General features: G+C 43.7%; 1 protein-coding gene and 1 long non-coding RNA gene across 2 annotated transcripts in view; one reads left to right on the forward strand and one right to left on the reverse strand.

The window, feature by feature from the left end:
• Positions 1 to 2,773: 2,773 nt before the first annotated feature.
• LOC311626542 overlaps positions 2,774 to 21,837 on the reverse strand; it is a 150,760-nt gene continuing 131,696 nt past the window's right edge. The window contains exons 2-3 of the long non-coding RNA XR_014795713.1: positions 3,139 to 3,198; positions 2,774 to 2,927 (exon numbers count right to left, since the gene is read on the reverse strand). This is a non-coding gene — a long non-coding RNA (uncharacterized lncRNA). The remainder of the gene's footprint in view (positions 2,928 to 3,138; positions 3,199 to 21,837) is intronic.
• MAP3K2 (mitogen-activated protein kinase kinase kinase 2) overlaps positions 12,242 to 21,837 on the forward strand; it is an 89,975-nt gene continuing 80,379 nt past the window's right edge. The window contains exon 1 of the mRNA XM_084892010.1: positions 12,242 to 12,691. The gene's annotated coding sequence lies outside the window, so the exon portion shown is untranslated. The remainder of the gene's footprint in view (positions 12,692 to 21,837) is intronic.

A 21,837-nucleotide genomic window follows, 5' to 3' on the forward strand; every position in this document is an offset into this window, starting at 1 on the left:
CCTGCTCTGGGTCCCCACTTCCTGCTTGTCCATGTGTTCTCGGGCAGTCACACCATCCCCATCTCCCTTGTCCCCTGGCCTCAGTTTCTAGCTAGACACGGCCTGCCGGTGCACCAGCCCCAGGCAAACCTCCTGCAGGCTGAAGTCATCCCGGGAGTGTGAACTCCTTTTCAGGCACAGCTCCAGGCACTACGAAGCTACTAGTAGTAGGTTCAGCTACCAGGAACACAGATCTGCTCTCTGGGAAAGTAGGGAGCCCTCTGGCCAGACTAGGAAGGGGGTTTGTTTCCAGCTCCACCATTTCTGTGAGTGGCACCTTGTCCTCATTTTCCCAACTAGCCTGGGTATTGAGGAAGGAATGGAGGAAGGAATAAAAACAGAGGGGTAAGAGCAGTGGTCTCTTGAACAAGGGTCTCTCAGGAAGGTTTCTGGATGGACACTTCCTCTGATTCTTCTTTTGCCAGGACTTAGTCACATGGCCATATTTAGCAGCAAGGGAGGCTGGGAAATTAACTCCTTATTGTTGCTTGTTTTTTTGATAAATCAATTTGTTGTTCCACTTATTTATGCATTTGTTGGTAGATTCTTTTATGTGCCCAGACCAGGAATTTTTTTTTTTTAATCAATCTTTATTGTTCATATTATTACAAAGGTTCCTCATTTCTTCCCCCCTCCACCAGGTTCCCACCCCACCCTCTGCCCTTTCCCCACCCCCCATTGTCCTCATCCATAGGTGCACAGTTTATGTTCAGTCTCTTCCCGCATCTACCACTCCCCTTTTCCCCGTGAATTGTCAGTCCACTCCCCTCCCGTATCTCTGATTCTATTACAATCAACAGTTAATATTGTTCATCAGTTTTTTTAATTTCATATATATATATATATATATATATATATATATATATTATTGATTTTTCACAGAGAGGAAGGGAGAGGGATAGAGAGCTAGAAACATTGATGAGAGACAAACATTGACCAGTCGCCTCCTGCACACCCTCTACTGGGGATGTGCCCACAACCAAGGTACATGCCCTTGACCAGAATCGAACCTGGGACCTTTTAGTCCACAGACCGACGCTCTATCCACTGAGCCAAACCGGTTTCGGCTTGTTTTTTTGTTGTTGTTTTTTGTTTTGTTTTTTAATTAATAAACTTTTATATTTTTAAGAATAAATTTAAAAATCTAATAATTTTAAACCTTGTTTTTTCTGCCCTGGGAACTGAGAAGCAAACTTGTTTACATGTAAACTTGCCCTTAGGCTATCAAAAGGCATAGCCATTCAAATGTAAATAAACACATTGTTTAAAGATAGCTGCTGACTGGAATTGGATTACCTGTTCTGGGTGGGAAGGGCTTGTATTCCCCTTTCTCCATTAAAATCAAGGTGCTAGCTTTAAAACCTCTTTTTGGCAAGAGACCTTAAACTTTCAGAACTTTAAATTTTTCAGATAGTAAATTAGTTACTTAGCATTTTCTCAAATCAATAATACCTCCACATGCCCAAGAATATACTTCACACAAAAGACACTTCCAAATCAACCAACCTCATCCAGGCCCCACACAAGGCACTCACAGATCAACACCCCAGCGCTATAATACCTTAACACATCCAGATCTAAGCCTTCATCACTTGATTCAGCAGACCCTCAAGTTCCCCCAAAAGTTTCCAGCCATGTCTGAGAAGCAGCCCTGGGGCATGGGCAGGTGAGGAGGAAGCTGTTCCGGGCCTGGCTGCTCCCAACCTGGCTGTTCCCTGCCTGGATGCTCCAGGCCAGGCTGTTTCGGGCCGGCTGCTCCTGGCCTGGCTGGGCCGCTCTGGGCCTGGCTGCTCTGGGCCTGGCTGCTGCTGCTCTGAGCCCGGCTGCTCTGGGCTCAGCTGTTGCCGCTCCGGGCCTGGCTGCTCCCGACCCAACTGCTCTGGGCCCGGCTACTACGGGCCCGGCCGTTCTGGGCCTGGATGCTCCCGGCCTGGCTGCTCCGGGCCTGGCTGCTGCTGCTCTGGGCCTGGCTGATTCCGACCCGGCTGCTCTGGGCCCGGCTGCTCCGGGCCCGGCCACTCGGGGCCTGGCCACTCCCGGCCTGGCTGCTGCTGCTCCGGGCCTGGCTGCTCCTGACCCAGCTGCTCTGGGCCCAGCTGCTCCAGGCCCGGCCACTCCTGGCCTGGCTGCACCAGACCTGGCTGTTGCTGCTCCGGGCCCGGCTGCTCCCAACCCGGCTGCTCTGGGCCCGGCTGCTCCGGGCCTGGCTGCTCCTGACCTGGCTGCTCTGGGCCTGGCCGCTCTGGGCCCGGCCGCTCCGGGCTTGGCCACTCTGGGCTTGGCCGCCTCTGCCCCAGGCCTAGCTGCCATTGCCCCAGGCCTAGCTGCTCCAGGCCTGGCTGCTGCTGCTCTGGGCTGGGTTGCCACTGCCCTGGGCCTGGCCACTCTGAGCCTGGCTGCCGCCGCTCCAACATTCTGTCTTTTTTTTTTTTTTTAAATGCATTTATGTTGCAATGTTGGCTGCTGAGTTGAGTTCTGTCTTAATCTTCTATTTTTCAAGCTCTTCTTTGTATTCTTTCTTAAGTAATTTTACTATCTTTTGCTATAACTTGATTTCTTCACATTGGAAACTTCTTTGGTTTCTTCCTCCTCATCCTGGAAGCTCAGCAGGCTGGCCTGCGGTGCCCCTTTGTTCTCTTCGGCCTCCTGTGCGGTTTCAGCCTGTTTCCGGGGTCAGCGCCGCCCCGGAAGCCGCCCCCAGCCTTGGCTCCGTGGCCCGCCCTGGGGGCCCTGTCGCCCGGCTCCTTGCTGGCACCCGGCTTGCCTGTGCCAGGCAGTGGCTCCGGCTCCTCATCACATTCTTCCCAGTCTGGAGGTTTTGTCTCCTTCCCGCTGGGGCAGTCTAGCATCGGAGTCAACAGACTGTCCTCTGCGCGCAATGTGCGTGACTCTGGGGGCTCTGCCTTTCGCCGCTCCCTGGGGATTCCGCCTCACAGCCCAGGCTCCCTCTGTTTGAGCCTGGGTTCCCAGGGACTGGCCTGGAACTGGGGTTCAGAGCAGTCGGAACTGGGGCTCAGCACAGCCGGAGCTTTTGTTTCCTTCCTGCCAGGGCAATCTAGCATCAGAGTCAACATTCCGTCCTCTGCACGCAATGTGCACGACTCCGGGGGCTCTGCTTTTCGCCGCTCCCCTGGGATTCCGCCTCACAGCCCCGTCTCCCTCTGTTTGAGCCTGGGACCCCAGGGTCTGGCCTAGAACTGGGGTTCAGCGCTGTCGGTTCTGGGGTTCAGCCCAGTCCAGGGCTTTTATTTCCTTCCTGCTACGGAACGCCAGGCAGGTACCCAGCCTTCTCCTCCTCTCCGGCTCCGTCCTCTCCGCGCATGCAGCATGTCTCCGTACCTTAGGCTTTTACAGCTCCTCTGATTTTCCTTCTGGTTTTCTCTTTCCTTCTTGTTGTAGAATTTTCAGTCATCCAACTTCCTGTAGCTCTGGGCAATGTCCATTTTATATTTTAGTTGTATTTTATTGAAATTGTTGTGTGCGGCTGCAGTTAGGTGTTTTCCTGTGCAGCCATCTTGGATTCTCCCATCAACACTACCCCTGACCAGGAATAAAATCTGCAATCTTGGTGTATGGGGATAACACTTTAATCAAGTAGAAAATGAACTCTATATTATGGGGGAGGGAGGGTATGTGCTCAGCTAAAATCTGATTATTACGGGAAGAAGAGAATGAACTTAGGGACACTATTAGCAGACTCTAATGCAAAAACAAAAGGACAGTCTGCTGAGGGGTGATATGAGACTGTCCTTAATGAAAAGAGAATCCAAAGCATACCTAAACTGAGTTCTTGGTTTCCAATGTCATCTATATATAAAAAACCCTAATATGCAAGTTGACCAAATGGTGGAATGACCTGCGGAATGACCCGTCAACAAGGGGCGGGGGCTGGGCTGGCCAGCAGGTGGTGCCAGGCCACCAGCCAAGGCAGGGGCCAGCGGGGGGGGGGGGGGGGTAGAAATCACCCCACCTGCCAGTCACCCCACAGATGGCCCTGATCATCGGTCATGCCTAGGGACCCTACCCTATATATTGGAAACAGTCTCATAGATTTAAAAATAAAAACCTGGCAAGGCTACTCTAACACTGAAAAAAACAGGATGATGCAGTGATAACATGCATGGACTCTGGCTTGCACATTCTGTGGTCAGCCCTGATTCTGACACTTATAATTGTGTGACAAAGCCAATTACTTAACTTTTCTCTGCTTCAGTTTTTCCACCCATAAGATGGAGAAATGGTACTACTGCCTCAGAAGGATCATGTTATATAGTACTTTTTATAATGAGGGCAAAAAATATAGCTGCCCATTGCAACAGCGAGATTCCTTTTCACCTGTATGAGAAGTATGGTCACTGGTGCATGCAGCATCCGGATTGCAAGAGGGATGTCCGACTGCTCGTTTAGGCCTGTAAACAGGCAGTTGGACATCCCCCAAGGGGTCCCAGATTGTGAGAGGGCGCAGGCCGGGCTGAGGAACCTCCCCCACTTTCCCCGTGCATGAATTTTGAGCCTCTAGTTCTTCAATAAAAAGAAGCAGGCTTCTTGAAGAAATGGCTTATTCTAGGACTGGGGCAGGAAATATTTAAGCACATCTGGTTGCCAGATGGGGATTGGGCCTAAGCCTACAGGCAGACATCCCCTGAGAACTCCTGGACTGTGAGAAGGTGCAGGCCAGGCTGAGGGACCCTCCCTGAGTGCACAAAGTTCATGCACTGGGCCTCTATATAGAGGTTATTTATAACCCAAAGTATAAAATAAACATGTTAATCCATTTTAATTTAAATCCATGATTGCATAAGTAAATGAGGGATAGAATGTTGATAGAATGTACCCTTGAATGGCACTTTTCCTCTGTGCCCTTCATTCTCCAAACCCATAACTCTAGTCTAATCAAAAGAACAACATCAGATAAGCAACAACAGAGGATTATTCTACCTAGTACTCCTCAGAACTATCAGGTCTCCAATCAAGATGGCAGCATTAATTTGTTACTCAGAACCTCCGACAAACACATCAAAATCACAGTAAACTACAGAACAACCATCATTCAGAATGTCCTGAAATCTAGCTGAACACAAGTCCTCTAGCTAAGGTTATACTGAAGAAGACACACTGAGACTGACAGTAGAGGGTGAGTGTGAAGCGGGCTAGCTCCACACCCGAGTGGCAGATAGAAATCGGGAGAAATATCTTGGCTGCAGAGGTCCCTCCTGAGGAGCAAAGAATCCCAGCCCCACACTAGCAACCCCAGCTCAGGGTTCCAGTGCCAGGAAAAGGAGTCCCCGTAACTTCTAGTAGTAAAAACCAGGAGGGGAGGATAGTGGCTGAGTGACATGGAGGCTGCTGCAGATCCAGATTTTCCTCTTAAAGGGCCAGTGCAGACTTACTTGGACTTACTCACCAGGGACATATGGGGAGGAAATGAATTGTTTGGCAACAGGGCAAGAGCTGGAGGGGCAGTTTTCTCACAGACAGAAGTGCTGGTGGAAACTATCATTCCATTTCTAAGCTCTCCATCCACAGAGCCGGCAGGCAGGTGCCATATCATCTGGCTTACACTGTTCGCCCCATCCTGATGATTCCCTGGGACCCTGGCCCACCCAACTTTCTGGCCTATGTAAGCCATTTCCAGTGTTTTGTTTTTGTTTTCATATAAATTGCCTGTCTTGGCTCATGCTTTGCAGTTTTCTAAAATCTTTAAAACAAGTAGCATCTGGAATCTGCATACCTCTACCTCTTGTTAACTGGCCATGGGCCAGCATTAGTGGCATCTGGCCTTGGCTCTAAACTTGGCCTCTCCCAGGCATTTCCAAGCCCAGCACAAATAGCACCCATCTTCAGATTACTCTGTAGCTCATGCTGTGTGATCCTGGGCAAAGCACAGGCAGCAGTTGACCTTGGTCTGTACTTCCCAGGAGGCCCCAGAGACAGTGTACTCTTTGGACAGCTACATACCACACCGAAACACCTCCCAACTACCTCCAAAAGCGACACACTCAAGGTGTGGACTTGTCAGGTACATGAGCCATGCTGAAGTGAGTCCTGCTCTATGGGGTCAGCTCCTGATAGCAGATCCTCCACTGTCATCATGGCTAGTACTCACAGTTGATTGGCCTGGGAATAAATCCTTCCCATTAATGTGCCAGATCAACCAAGGCTCAATTAGAACAGAAGGGTGCACACAGCCCATATAAGGGGTGCATCTGGAGTTCCAAGCTATACCAGGAGGTAATCAGGAGGCTGTACAGGATACTACTACTTTAGCCCACTCTACTACATCCAGAAGATATAACAGTTCTATGTAATACATAGAAACAAACACCAGGGAAACAGCTAAAATGAGGAGACAAAAAAGATAAAAGAACAGAACAAAACTCCAGAAAAAGAACTACACTAAATGGAGACAATCAATCTACCATAAGCAGACTTCAAAACATTGATTATAAGGATGCTCAATGAACTTAGGGGAAGAATATAGAAATAGTGAGAATTTCAACAAAGAGATAGGAAACAAAAATGGAGACAGAAAACATAAAAGAACCCGTCAGAAATGAAGAATACAATATCTGAAATGAAGCATACATTACACAGAATCAATAGAGAGTAGATAAAGCAGAGAATCAAATAAGCATTTTGGAAGATAAGGAAATAGAATACACCTAATCAGAACAGCACAAATAATACCCTCTCCCAAAGGAAGATAGTATAAGGAGCCTCTGGTATAACTTTAAGTGTACCAACATTCACATCATGAGGGTATCTGAAAGAGAAGAAAGAGAGCAAGAAATTGGAAACCAATGTGAAAAAATGACCAAAAATTTCTCTAACATGGTGAAGTAAATAGACATACAAGTCCAGGAAGTTCAGAGTCTCAAACACAACCAACCCAAGATACGTTGTAATTAAAATACCAAAGGTTAAAGACAAAGAGAGAATCTTAAAAGCAGCAAGAGAAAAGCAGTCATTTACCTACAAGGGAGCTCCCATAAGACTATCAGCTGATTTCTCAATAGAAACTTTGTAGGCCAGAAGGGATTGAAATAAAATATTCAAAGTGATGAAAAACAAGGACCTACAACCAAGATTATTTTACCCAGTGAAGGTATCATTTAGACTCAAAGGACAGATAAAGAGCTTTCCAGAAAAGAAAAAGGTTAATCTCATTACCACCAAATCAGTATTATGAGACATGTTAAAGGATCTTCTTTTAGAAAACGTAGAAAAAGACCAAAACTATGAATTAAAAATGGCAATAAATACATATCTATCAACAATTACCTTATATGCAAATGGATTAAATGGTCCAATCAAGGACATAGAGTGGCTGGAGGGCTAACACAACAAGATCCTTATATATGCTGTCTATAAGAGACCCACTTCAGATTGAAAGACACATACAGACTGAAAATAAAGAAATGGAAAAATATATTTAATGAAAATGGAAAAAAATGGAAACAGAAGCCCGACTGGCGTGGCTCGGGGGTTGACTAATGTATCTCTCCCTTTCCCTTTCTCTCTTAAATAAATAAAAATCTATTTTTTTAAAAATGGAGACTGGTGGGGCATGGCTCAGTGATTTAACATCAACCTATGAACCAGGAGGTCACTGTCCAATTCCCGGTCAGGGCACATACCTGGGTTTTGGGCTTGCTCCCTGGTAGGGGGCATGCAGGAGGCAGCCAATCAATGATTCTCTCTCATCATTGATGTTTCTTATCTCTCCCTCTCTGAAATCAATTTTAAAAAATGGGAATAGGAAAAAAAAAAAAGGCTGAAATTGTAATACCAATACCAGACAAAAGAAACTTTAAAATAAAGACTATAACAATGAAGAAGGACCCAGCAATTCCACTTGGTATTTATCCAAAAAATGCAAAACATTAAATAGAAAAACATACATCCAAATGTTTATTACAACATTATTTACAATAGCCAAGGATGGAAACAACCGAAATGTCCATCAATAAATGAATGTTTAAAAAAAAAAAGTGGTACATATATACAGTGGAATATGACTCAGACATAAAGAATGAAATCTTGCATCTGCAACAGCATGGGTAGACCTAGAGGGTACTGTGCTGAGTGAAAGAAGTCAGACAGAAAAAGACAAATGACAGATGATTTCACTTATATGTGAAATCTATAAAACAGAATACATGAACAAGAACAGAAACAAGCTCATAGAGAACATTTTGACAGTTGCCAGATTGAAGGGGTGTTGAGGGGAGATGGGTGAAAAAATTGAAGGGATTAAGAAGTACAAATTGGGCCGGGACTGGTTTGGCTCAGTTGATAGAGCGTCGGCCTGCGGACTGAAAGGTCCCAGGTTCGATTCCGGTCAAGGGCATGTACCTTGGTTGCGGGCACATCCCTAGTCGGGGGTGTGCAAGAGGCAGCTGATCGATGATTCTCTCTCATCGATGTTTCTAACTCTCTATCCCTCTCTCTTCTCTCTATGAAAAATCAATAAAATATATTTTTTTAAAAAGAAGTACAAATTGGTAGTTACAAAATAGTAAAGTACAGCACAGAGAATATATAGTCAATAATATTGTAATAAATGTATGGTGTCAGATGGTTATTAGATTTATCATGGTGATAACTTTGTAAGTATGTAAATGTCTAATAATGAGGTTGTACACCTGAACTAATATAATATTGTATGTCAACTCCAATTTAAAAATAAAAATATTCTGTAATGGTAAGATATGTACACATAATAATTTAATAACAAAAATAAAAAAATATTCTGAAAATAACTGTCAAGGTCGAACAAGGGAAGTCTGCTCTGGATGGGTTGCTCAGTTGTTTAGAGTATTGTCCTAATATGCCAAGGTTGTGGGTTCAATCTCAGGTCAAGGCATATACAAGAAGCAACCAATGAATTCATAAATAAGTGGAACAACAAATCTATGTTTTTCTCTTTAGAAATCAATAAATAAAACAAAACAACAATAATAAAACACAAGGGAATTCACAGCCAAGAGAAGCCTAAGGAGACATGATGACTAAATATAATGTGATATCATGGATGGGATTCTAAAACAGAAAAAGAACATTAGGTTAAAATTAAAAAAAGTTGAATAAGGTATGGACTTTAATGATTATGAATTAGTAGTATTGGTTTCCTAATTATGACAAATGTACCATAATAATGTAAAGTGTTAATAGGATAAACTAGGTATGAGGTATATACGAACTTTCTGTACTAACTTCTCAATTTTTAAATAAACCTAAAATTGATCTAAAATTAAAAGGGAGAATGAAAATTAATAAATCCTTCCCCTTTCCTTTGTGGGACATCATCGTGTTCAGAGCTGAGGTAGTGATCTTCTGACTGCAGAGATGACAATTCACAATTTACTGCAGAGATGAATTTACCCATTTTAAATTCATGTGTTGGATTTTTGTTATTTGTGAAAATAAAGTTCAGTTTAAGCTGTTTGGGGCCAGATGTCTTATTCCTTGCAGCTGAATGCATCCCAACCAACGCTCTTTATTTATATCACTTTCCTGGCCAGCATCGTTGTGTAGACCTTCATTCCTTAACCATGCTCTTTAGCATACTCCAACACGCCCTTTTTCCTCATCTGCTGCCGCCTTCCTTCTCTGGCTTTACCCACTGCCTGTATTTCTCCCGATACCCGGAGGCCAGCAACTCTTATCACTTCCAGGACAGGGCATGTTCTCACACTTCAAGCTTGTGCACACTTGATTCCCTCTTCCTGGATGTCTACTCCTCCTTCCTTATTTCTCCCAGCAAATAACTAGCTCTGATTCAAGTTTCAGCTTACCATGTGTGGTATGCAGGATTCTCATTTCCCTGTGATCCCTGCCCACTGTTGAACATAGCTGCATAACTGTAGGTAATGTAAAGTAGAAGCCCTCTGCACGGATTCATGCACTGGTGGGGGGTGTGGCCTGCAGGGATCAGCTTACTGTGGGAGAGCAGGGCTAGCAGGTCCTGTATTGAGCACCTGCCCCCTGGTGGTCAGTGCATGTCATGGCGACTGGTAAAATGGTTGTTCTGACATTTAGTAGCTGGGCTTTTATTATCTAGGATGGTACTCAATAATTACATTATGTAACACAACACAGTTGACCTTAAGGCCTGATTTAATCATATGAACTCTTTAAAAGCAGAGGGTAGCCCTGGCTGGTGTTCTCAGTGGTTAGAGTTCAGGCCTGCGAAACCAAGGGCCTTGGGTTCAATTCCTGGTTAAGGGCACAGACCTGGGTTACAGGTTTGATCCCCAACCCTAGTCAAGGCCCTTGAAGGAGTAAAACCAATCAATGTGTCTCTCTGACATCAGCGTTTCTCTCTCCCTCCCTGCCTTTCACTCTTTCTAACAATCAATGGAAAAAATATCCTCAGGTGAGAATTAACAACAAAAAATAATAAAAGTAAAACAAAGTATTCTCCAACTGGTAGTAAAAGAGGAAGTCAAGAGAATGTGAGGGGGGTTTGAAGTATAAGACATTATCTGTTGCTTTGAAGATGGTGAGTCTCGAAGTCGACAGCTGCCTGCCCACAAGAAAATGGGGATCTCAACCCTACAACCACAAGAAACTGCATCCTGCCAAACACAAAACGAGGCTGGAAGCAGATCTTTCCTCGGGCCCCCAGTGAGAACTCAGCTCAGCTGACATCTTGACTTCAGCCTTGTGATACCAGAAGGAGAATTCCGCCATGATGCTGAGCTACAGAACTATGAGCTAACAAATAGGTGTTGTTTTAAGCACCAAGCCCATGGCAGTTTGTAATCAGCAATAGAAAAACAAATACAGTGGCCTTGCTGAAGCCTTCCCTCTTCCCAGGCACACCTGTGACATCGTCCTTTCCGCTTCTGTGGTACCTCATACACGGGGCATTGCATCGATCCATTTCCAGTCTACTGTCCTCACAAGTTCTGAGTTCCTGGGAGGGAGCAGGCACTACCATGTTATCACTGCAATACCAGGCACAGAGCAGGAAGGTAAAAAAAATATTGACTGAAAGTTTCAACAACACCCCAAGATCATTAATTTGTAGTCATATATACTAAAATAGCAAATGGATTTAATGTCTAATGAAGAAGAAAAATCACCAGTGTAAAAAGAGAGTGAAAAAAAGAGAGACTATTTTCAAACATACATGAGGGGTGTTTCTAAGGAACCAGTAGTGAATGAGGTCCCTGGTGTGGTGGGTTAGAGAAGCTAGTGAGCAGAGGCATGAGGAAAAACCCACGTCTAGATTACTTAACACACAAGTACTAATTATCAAATGCCCGATCCGTGCGTCAGGCAGGGCTGTGGAAAACAAGGTAGAAATTTAACTGAAACCCCAGTCATTTCAGGCTTAGAATGTTAGGACCCAAAGGAATCTTAAAGACCTTGATTTTATATGCACAGACCCTTAAAATTCCTCCACTTTTTAAACCAGTGGGGTTTCCTATTCAGCTCTGTATTCGAGGCCCTCCGGTATTGGCACCTGCCCATCCGTTTCTCTGCGAAGCTGGGTCTGAGTCACTTGGTTGTGCTCAGGCTTTCAGTGACAAGCACCTCTGACCCCGCTGCTACTGGGTCTGCGATGAGTCCCAGGAAGGAGACCCAGATGCTTTGAGGTCGCCCTCTCCCCTAGTCCTGGCCTCGCGGATGCCGCTTCCACCCCATCCGGCCTGCGGAGCGGAGAGGGCTGCCGGGTGGGCAGGAGGGTGGGTCACCGTGCTGTGACCACAGCCGCGCTGGGCGGGAAGGCGCTGGAGGACGCCGGCGAGGAGCGGGGCTGCGGAGGGACGGTGCTTGGGGAGCAAAGCCGAGGGGTGAACACACCGCGCAGGGAGTCCACAGAGGCCCCCCGCGGACGCCGGGCGAGCAGCACACGGGAAGGGCTCGGTTAACTCCGCCACGGGCGCGGGTGGGTCCCCTCTGTCCTGGCCTCCCGGTCCGCCACTCCCGCCGGCACGTGGCTGGCCGGGCTCGGCGAGTGTGGCAGGACCTCCGAGCCCGCGACTCCCGCCTGCGGCCCCCGCGGACGCCATGCGGGACTGCGGGTGCGGGCGCCGGCACCGCCGTGGGCCGAGCGGACGCCGGAGCGGACGCCGGCGCGATGACGCGCACGCGCGCTCCGGCCGGAAAGGCTGCTGGGAGCGGCGGGCTGCGCAGGCGCGGGCGCTCCCCGCGGCGGGGCGGAGCCGGGCTGCGCGCGCACGGGCCGGCCGGTCGTGACGTGGGCCGCTCTACGCCGACGTCACGGCCCGTGTGTAGTGGCGGCCGGCGGCCCTCCCGCGGCGCCTGGCTCGGGCGGTGTGGCCGCTGAGCGGCGTTCGGGGTCGCCCGGCTCGCGCGGACGGGTCCGGAGGCCCGGCGCCCACAGGCGAGGAGCAGACACCCCGCCTCCTCCGCAGCGGGCGGCGCCCGGCCGCGGCTTCCTCCTTTCCTGCTCGGCCTCCCGCGGCCCCATCTCCCCGCGGGCGCCGGCTCAGCCCGGACTCATGTGAAGGAGAGACGCCCGGCCCCGGCCCGCACCGACTCCTCGCGCGCCCCTCCTGCCCTGGACCCGCGGCTCCCTGACGGGGGCGCGGCGACAGGCCGCGGGCCGGAGGGGCGGGCCCACAGGCCGGCGGAGGCCCCTCTGGGCCTGCGGCTCCCCACGACCGCGGAGCGGCCGGTACGTGCCTGTGTGTATGTGTGTGTGTGTATACGTGTGTGTGTGTGTGTGTACGTGAGTGTGTGTGTACGTGTGTGTGTGTACGTGAGTGTGTGTATGTGTGTGTATACGTGTGTGTGTGTGTGTATACGCGCGTGTGTGTACGTGAGTGTGTGTGTACGTGAGTGTGTGTATGTGTGTGTGTGTGTGTGTGTGTGCGCGCGCGCGCGCCCGCGGGGAGCGGGCTGCGGGCTGCGGGCTGTGCGGGGTCCTGGAGGAGCCTGGGCGCCCTTCGCGGTCACCTGCGGGGCAGGGCAGGGCAGGGCGAGTCCCCTCCGCTGCGGGGCAGCCGGGCCGCGGCTCCTGAGCGCCGGGGCTGCCGGGCATTGTCTGCCAGTCACCCAGGAGCGGGGACCTGCTTCCATGTACAGATCCGCAGCGTGAGGCTGAGCCCGGAACTGGGCCGAGCTGGTAATCTGGGAAACCAGATTACGATGACTTTTCTGCAGAAGTGTATTTCTGCGTCTTGCAAAAATAAATACTTAAGGAAAATGAGAATAGGGAGAGTTTCTTCCTGGGAGTAAATGCTTTATCTATAGGTAGATGTAGCTTATTTGCCCCATCATAGACTGCTTGGTGTGTTTTGCCTCAGCCTAGACAAATCATTTTCTTGGCTTGGAAAAACAACAACGATGCCCTGGCCGATGTGGTTCAGGTTCATTGGAGCGCCACCCCCTGCACCGTGAGGGTCGCGGATGTGAGGGTCGCGGGTTCGATTTCAGTCCTGGGCCTGTACTTAGGTTGTGGTTCGTTCTCCATGCAGGAGACAACCAGTCTATTCAATATGTGTCTCACGTCGATATCTCCCCCCCTCGCCCCCGCTTCACTCTCTCTGAATAGCAATGGGGAAAAATATCCCATGTGAGGATTAACAAAAAGAAAAGTTACAATTGTACTTGTGCAGTTTATTCTTGATGCATACAGGGAACTTGCGGATGGGTTATTTGCTTGATATTTCCTTATTGCAAAACTTGTTGCTGGGTTATGTGGCAATGGCAACACACTTGTCATTTGTGTAGTCTTAAGCAATAGACTTATTTATATATTCTATACTATAAATTTCTGAGTTCAGTGTCAGAAATTTATAGTATAGAATATTGAAGAAATATTCTTTTAATGGCGTGATTTTTTTTCTTTCATTGTGTGTGGCTATCAATCAATGTTTATAAACAACCGATTCTCATTTTAGCATTGGCCTATATTATTTCTTTGATTATGGTTAGTGAAAAAGTAAAGAGCCTTTCCTTTTTGAAGCTTTATGCATAGTTGCAAACATTTAGTCTATTAATGCACAATTATGGAACTGTATAATTTTCTCTGCTATATTTCCAGGATTGAGAAAATTTGTAGTTGAATAGAATAGCAAATTGTAAAGTTAACAAGTGGATGACTCACAGATTAACTTGTTGTTTGGTTAAGATATAAACATGTTGAGCCTTGTTAAATTACGTTGAATATGATGCCATTAAAGAATGGTTTTCTGGTCATGCACTCCATGTGTCTTTTGAGAGAACTATCAGTTAAAGGTTTATCTCAAATAACTGGATTACATTGTAGACTCAGTGTCTTAAGCAATGTTTTAGGTCGAGCTTTCATTCCTGGTTAGCCTTATTGCTACTAAAGGGATTTAAGTCATGTTTGGTTCTTCACAATTTTCAGGCTTTTGTCCTTTCTTCCCTTTGTAAAATGGGCATCTTTAGCCTTTATTAGGAAACAATTTAGGCATACAGAAAATTGATTATAGTGAACATCCATATTTGATGACCCTCTAGATTCAGTATTTGTTGACATCTTGCCATATTTGCTGCATCTATAAATATTATTTTTGGCTGAATCACTTAAAACTAAGCTGTAGACATCATGATACTCTATGGCTAAGTATGTCAACATGCATCTCCATTTCTTAATATACAGAATACCATTATGTTAATTTTCTTAGTTATATTATTGATAGTTAATAGTATCTTATCGCTAATTCCTTAATATAATCTAATATTCATCCAAATTTGTCTCCCCATTTGTGTTGAAAGGTCTATATAGCTTTTTACACCCAACCCCACCAAACCAGGATTTGTTAAATCTCTGATCTCTTCTAATCTAGAATGAATCACCTCTTGATTTGTCGGTTTCTTCCCCTCCCCCCCCTTTTTATGGTATCACTTAGGGTGTTCCTTTATTTCCTCCTTTATTAGCTAACTGTAAGCTAGGTTTAATGGGTTGATTATTTTCAAATTAAGTATTTTGGGGCAAGAATAACTACTACCGTGTTTCCCTGAAAATAAGACATCCTTCAAAATAAGACTTTCTTACAGGTTTCCTTCTGAGTGAAATATAAGGCATCCCCCCGAAAATAAGGCCTATCTCCAGACTTTTGATATTGCAATAAACAAGCCATTCAAAGACAATTTGCATATGGAAATTAATGACTACATTGAAAATAGAATGGAGAGAAATCAGCATGGAAACTTTGTGAAACCTAAACTGCAAGAAGTTGTGACTTGGGTGAAGAATTCATGGGAGAAAATCACTGACAGTTGCATTGCAAATGCACTGCGAGCAGGCTACCTTGACAAGAAGTACTCATTTAAAGACAGTGCTGTTGCTAAACATGAGAGATTTGGTCTACTGATTCTGAAAGAAATGGAGTCACAAGAAATTAACCAGGAAATTTAGGAATTGGATTGTTATGATGATGTGCCAGAAGATGATGACATTGTCATTGAATAAATGAGTAAATTCTTGATACTGTAGGATTCACAGTTTGTCTGGTTTGTGTTGACAACTACAGTACAGTAGTATATAGGTAATAAATTTCCTTTATTTTCATTTAACAATAAATGTGTACTGTATTTTTCTTCATGGAAAAATAAGACATCCCCTGAAAATAAGACCTAACGCATCTTTGGGAGCAAAAATTAATATAAGACACTGTCTTATTTTCGGGGAAACAGGGTAGTTCCCACTTATGTCATTTGTAGAGGAAACGCTGACTAGGTGAGGGGGAGAGGGAAGGCATAAGCTGCGTCTATGTGGTTTGGACACATAGAAAAAAGGGAGGAAGTGTTTCAGACGGAGAGCAGAAGTGCAAGGTGGGTATCAGCAAGGCATGCAGCTCTTCATTGGTACAACTCAATACCTATTGACCCCTAATCTTTACTTTTGGTAATTTTTTAGAGATTATCTGTGCTCCTGCTTGGGTCACTTGCCCACCTCTGGGCCATCAGTAAGTTAGGGCCTAGGATCTGGGACCACACTTTGCTAATTTGGTGACACTTGGTAACCAAGTAGGTGGTTGAAGGTGTGGTAGGGGGACAAGTTTCCAGAAGAAGACGATTGTGGGTGGATTGCTTCAGTCATTCACTGTGGAAGAGGTGTTCTGTACTAAAATTTATCTTGTTCCTTTCCGTTCCCCAAATTAAGCATCTTATTCTTGTTTGATGCAATTAATACTTGTTTAGGTTTGCCATGTTTACCAGTTTCCTGCTAGTTTTTGTTCTCCTGGAATCGCTTTCCTTATTTTTGAAGTATATTTTTCAGAAGCTCCTCAACTGAGTGTCGGTGATAAATTGTGATTTCTTTTGGAAATCTTTAGTTCTTGTGTAAGAAAATCTAGATTATTTTTCTTTCAGTATTTTATAACTACTACTTTATTTCTGTTTTCTGCCATATAACCAGATATAAAAGGCTTTATGGATGTTTTATTAATAATAATTTTTATTGTATGGTTAGATACTATGTAATTGGTTTTTGACTAGAAGTGTTTATGTTTGCTTTATTTTTCTTACTATTCTAATTTTAAATTCAGTTTCAATAACTACTCAGTTATTGAAAATCTTATTCAAAGGAAATTAGTAAAATAAGCTTTTAAGAAATTTACAATCTAGTTTTAGTTGTTCATGTGCAAATTGGGACGAATCGTTTGCCCTACATATAATATATACAAAAATAATTTAGCTTGATTGAAATAATTGACATAAACTCATTTAAAGTTTGTTATTTAAGTTTTTTTAAATATATATATATTTTTTTAATTAATTAATTAATTAATTTATTTTTTACATATTTTCTTGATTTTTTTTTATTGCCCCCCTCCCTCCCTCCCTCCCACACATCCCCTCCCTCCCCATAGTTTTATGTCCATTGGTTGTACTTATATGCATTTATACAAGTCCTTCGGTTGATCTATTATCTCCCCCTGATATCCCTACCCTCCCCACTGTAATTTGACAGTCTGCCTGTTGCTTTACTTTCTCTATATCTGTCTCTTGGTTCATCAGTTTATAAAGATCTTTATCATCCACCGATGTGTGAGGTCATGTGGTGTTTCTCTTTCGTTGATTGGCTTATTTCACTCAGCATGATGCTCTCCAATTCCATCCAGGTTGCTGCAAATGATGAGAATTCCTTCTTCTTTATGGCAGCATAGTATTCCATTGTGTAGATGTACCATAGTTTTTGGATCCAATCATCTGCTGACGGGCACCTAGGCTGTTTCCAAATTCTGGCTATTGTAGATTGTGCTGCTATGAACATAGGGGTGCATATATCCTTTCTGATTGGTGTTTCTAGTTTCTTGGGATATATTCCTAGAAGTGGGATTACTGGGTCAAATGGGAGTTCCATTTTCAGTTTTTTGAGGAAACTCCACACTGTTCTCCACAGTGGTTGCACCAGTCTGCATTCCCACCAGCAGTGCACGAGGGTTCCTTTTTCTCCGCAACCTCGCCAACACTTGTCGTTTGTTGATTTGTTGATGTTGGCCATTCTGACAGGTGTGAGATGGTACCGCATTGTTGTTTTGATTTGCACCTCTCGGATAATTAGTGACTTTGAGCATGTTTTCATGTGCCTTTTGGCCTTCCTTCTGTCTTCTTTTGAAAATATTCTGTTTAGGTCCATTGCCCATTTTTTAATTGGATCATTCATCTTCCTTTTATTTAGTTGTATAAGCTGTCTGTAAATGTTGGAGATTAAACCTTTATCAATGGTAATATTTGCAAATATGATCTCCCACACCGTGGGCTTTCTTGTTGTTTTATTGATGGTTTCTTTTGCTGTAAAAAAGCTTTTTATTTTGAAGTAGTCCCATTTGTTTATTTTCTCTTTAGCTTCCATTGCCCTAGGGGCAGTATCAGTGAAGAAGTTATTTTGGCATACGTCTGAGATTTTGCTACCTGTGGATGCTTCTAGTATTTTTATGGTTTCCCGTCTGATGTTTAAGTCCTGTATCCATTTTGAGTTTATCCTTGTGAATGGTGTAAGTTGGTGATCTAGTTTCATTCTTTTGCATGTGTCTGTCCAATTTTCCCAACACCATTTATTGAAGAGACTGTCTTGACTCCATTGTATATTCGTGCCTCCTTTGTCAAATATTAATTGAGCATAGTGATTTGGGTTGATATCTGGGTTCTCAATTCTATTCCATTGATCTATTTGTCTGTTCTTGTGCCAGTACCAGGCTGTTTTGAGAACAGTGGCTTTGTAGTATAGTTTGAAGTCTGGTATTGAGATCCCTCCTACTTTACTCTTCTTTCTCAGGATTGCTGTGGCTATTCGGGGTCTTTTATTGTTCCAAATGAACTTTTGGAGAGTTCTTTCTAGGTCAGTGAAATATGTCGTTGGTATTTTAATGGGGAGTGCATTGAACCTATAGATTGCTTTAGGAAGTATGGACATTTTGATGATGTTGATTCTACCAATCCATGAACATGGTATGTTCTTCCATCTCCTTACATCTTCCTCTATCTCTTTTTTCAGTGTCGTGTAGTTTTCCGCAAATAGGTCCTTTATTTCTTTAGTTAAATTTATTCCTAGGTATCTTAATTTTTTTGGTGCGATGGTGAATGGAATTGCTTTTTTAGCCTCTGTTTCTGTAGTTTCACTGTTGGTGTATAGAAATGCCATGGATTTCTTGGCATTAATTTTATATCCTGCTACGTTGCCAAATTCATTTATTAAGTCAATTAGTTTTTTAATGGAGTCTTTTGGGTTTTTTATGTACAATATCATGTCATCTGCAAATAAGGATAACTTTACTTCTTCTTTTCCAATTTGGATGCCTTTTATTTCCTCCTCTTGTCTAATTGCAATGGCTAGTACTTCCAGAACTATGTCAAACAGGAGTGGCGAGAGTGGGCATCCCTGTCTTGTTCCTGTTCTTAGAGGGAATGGTTTTAGTTTTTGCCCATTGAGTATAATGTTGGCTGTGGGTTTATCATATATAGCTTTTATTATGTTGAGGTATGATCCTTGTACTCCCACCTTTTTAAGAGTTTTTAACAGGAAAGGGTGTTGGATTTTGTCAAATGCTTTTTCTGCGTCAATTGATATGACTATATGATTTTTATCTTTCAATTTGTTTATGTGATGTATCACGTTTATTGATTTGCGGATATTGTACCATCCTTGCATTCCTGGAATAAATCCTACTTGGTCATGGTGTATGATCTTTGTGATGTTCTTCTGGAGTCGATTTGCTAGAATTTTGTTGAGGATTTTGGCATCTATGTTCATGAGGGATATTGGCCTGTAATTCTTTTTCATTGAGTTGTCTTTATCTGGTTTTGGTATTAGGGTGATGTTGGCTTCATAGAAGGAGTTCGGAAGTGTTCCTTCCTCTTGGATTTTTTGGAATAGTCTGAGGAGGATAGGTTTTAGTTCTTCCTTGAATGTTTGGTAAAACTCTCCTGTGAAGCCATCTGGCCCTGGGCTTTTGTTTGCTGGAAGCTTTTTGATGACGGTTTCAATTTCTTCCCACGTCACTGGTCTATTGAGATTTTTAGATTCTTCCTGATTGAGTTTTGGCAGTTTGTATTTTTCTAGGAATATGTCCATTTCCTCCAGGTTGTTTAGTTTGTTGGAATAGAGTTGTTCGTAGTATTTTGTAACAATCTGTTGTATTTCGGTGGGGTCTGTTGTTATTTCACCTCTTTCATTTCTGATTTTGTTTATTTGGGTCCTCTCTCTTTGTTTCTTGGTTAGCCTGGCTAGAGGTCCATCAATCTTGTTTATCCTTTCGAAGAACCAGCTCTTGGTTTTGTTGATCTTATGTATTGTTTCTTTGGTCTCTATGTCATTTATCTGTGCTCTGATTTTTGTTATTTCCTTCCTTCTGCTTACACTGGGCTTTTCTTGTTGCTCTTTTTCTAACTCTTTGAGTTGTAGAGTTAGTTCATCTGTTACCATTTTTTCTAGTTTTTTGCAATAGGCTTGTAAGGATATGAACTTCCCTCTCAAAACTGCTTTTGCTGTGTCCCATAGATTTTGGATTGTTGTGTTTTCATTGTCATTTGTTGCCAGGATGTTTTTAATTTCTTCCTTGATTTCTCTGGTAACCCAGTCCTTGTTTAATAGCATGTTGTTTAGTCTCCATGTATTTGATTTCTTTGGATTATTTTTATTGTAATTAATTTCCAGTTTTATGCCACTATGGTCTGAGAAGATGCTTGATATGATTTCTATCTTCTTGAATTTGAAGAGACTTTGCCTATGTCCCAAAATGTGGTCTATCTTTGAGAATGTCCCATGTGCACTTGAGAAGAATGTATATTCTGTGGCTTTGGGGTGGAATGTTCTAAAGATGTCAATTAATTCCATCTGGTCTAGTGAGTCGTTTAGGATTGATATTTCTTTGCTGATTTTTTGTTTAGATGATTAGTCGAAGGGTGACAGTGGGGTATTAAAATCTCCTACTATGATTGTATTGCTATTAATCTCTCCCTTAATGTCCTCCAGCAGTTTTTTTTATGTATTTGGGTGCTCCTGTATTGGGTGCATATATATTTACCAGGGTTATTTCTTCTTGTTGGATTGTACCCTTTAGTATTATGAAGTGGCCTTCATTATCTCTTGTTATGTCCTTCACTCTGAGATCTAATTTGTCAGATATAAGTATTGCTACCCCAGCTTTTCTTTCCTTTCCATTTGCCTGGAAAACTTTTTTCCATCCCTTCACCCTCAGTCTGTGTGCATCTTTTTTTCTGAGGTGGGTTTCTTGTAGGCAACAGATGTAAGGGTCTTGTTTTCTTATCCAATCTGACACCCTATGTCTTTTGATTGGAGCATTTAATCCATTTACATTTAAGGTTATTATTGATAGGTACTCATTTGATGGCATTTTTATTCTATACCCATGTTCCTTCTTCAATTCCTATTTCTTTATTTTTACAGTAGACCCTTTAGCATTTCTTGCATTGCTGGTTTGGTGGAGATAAATTCCTTCAGTCTTTTTTTGTCTGTGAAGCTCCTGATTTCCCCTTCAATTTTGATTGATAGTCTTGCTGGGTACAGTATTCTTGGATTCAAACCCTTCCTTTGCATGACTTTGTATATTTCATCCCATTCCCTTCTGGCCTGATATGTTTCTGTTGAGAAATCAGTTGCTAGTCTGATGGGGGTTCCTTTGTAAGTAACTTTCTGTCTCTCTCTGGCTGCTTTTAAGATTCTTACTTTGTCGTTGTTGTTTGCCACTTTAATTATAATGTGCCTTGGCGTCTGTCTTCTGGGATTCATTTTGCTTGGGACTCTGCGAGCATCTTGGATTTGTGTGGGTTTTTTCTTCTCTATCTCAGGAAAGTTTTCTGTCATTATTTCTTGAAATACTTTTTCCACGTCTACCTCAGTTTCCTTTCCTTCTGGAACCCCTATTATTCGAATATTATTTTGTTTTGTAATGTCCCAAAGCTCCCGTAGGCTCTCCTCCTGCTTTTTAATCTTTTTTTCTAGAAGCTGCTCTAATTGGGTATTTTTTTCCATCTTGTCTTCTAGCTCACTGATGCGGTCTTCCGCTTCATCTAGTCTACTCTTGATGCTTTCTATTGAGTTCTTCATGGTAGCGATGTCATTTTTCATTTCTTCTTGGTTCTTCCTCAATTCCTGATGGTTCTTCCTCATTTCTTCTTGGTTATTGTCAAATTTCTCTTCCATTCTTTTTAGCCAACCAATAATCATTATTCTGAACTCTTGCTCTGGTAGGCTGCTTGCCTCTGGCTCGTTTACTTCCTTTTCTGGTGATGCCTGCTTTTCTTTCATTTGTGGGGTGTTTCTTTGTCTTCCCATGGTATCTCTTTTCAGGATGTCTGGTTATGTGGTGTTCTTTCTCTTGCGTT

The sequence above is a fragment of the Pipistrellus hanaki genome (genome assembly GCF_964339955.1).
Source record: "Pipistrellus hanaki genome assembly, chromosome: 8".
Lineage (NCBI taxonomy): Eukaryota > Metazoa > Chordata > Mammalia > Chiroptera > Vespertilionidae > Pipistrellus > Pipistrellus hanaki.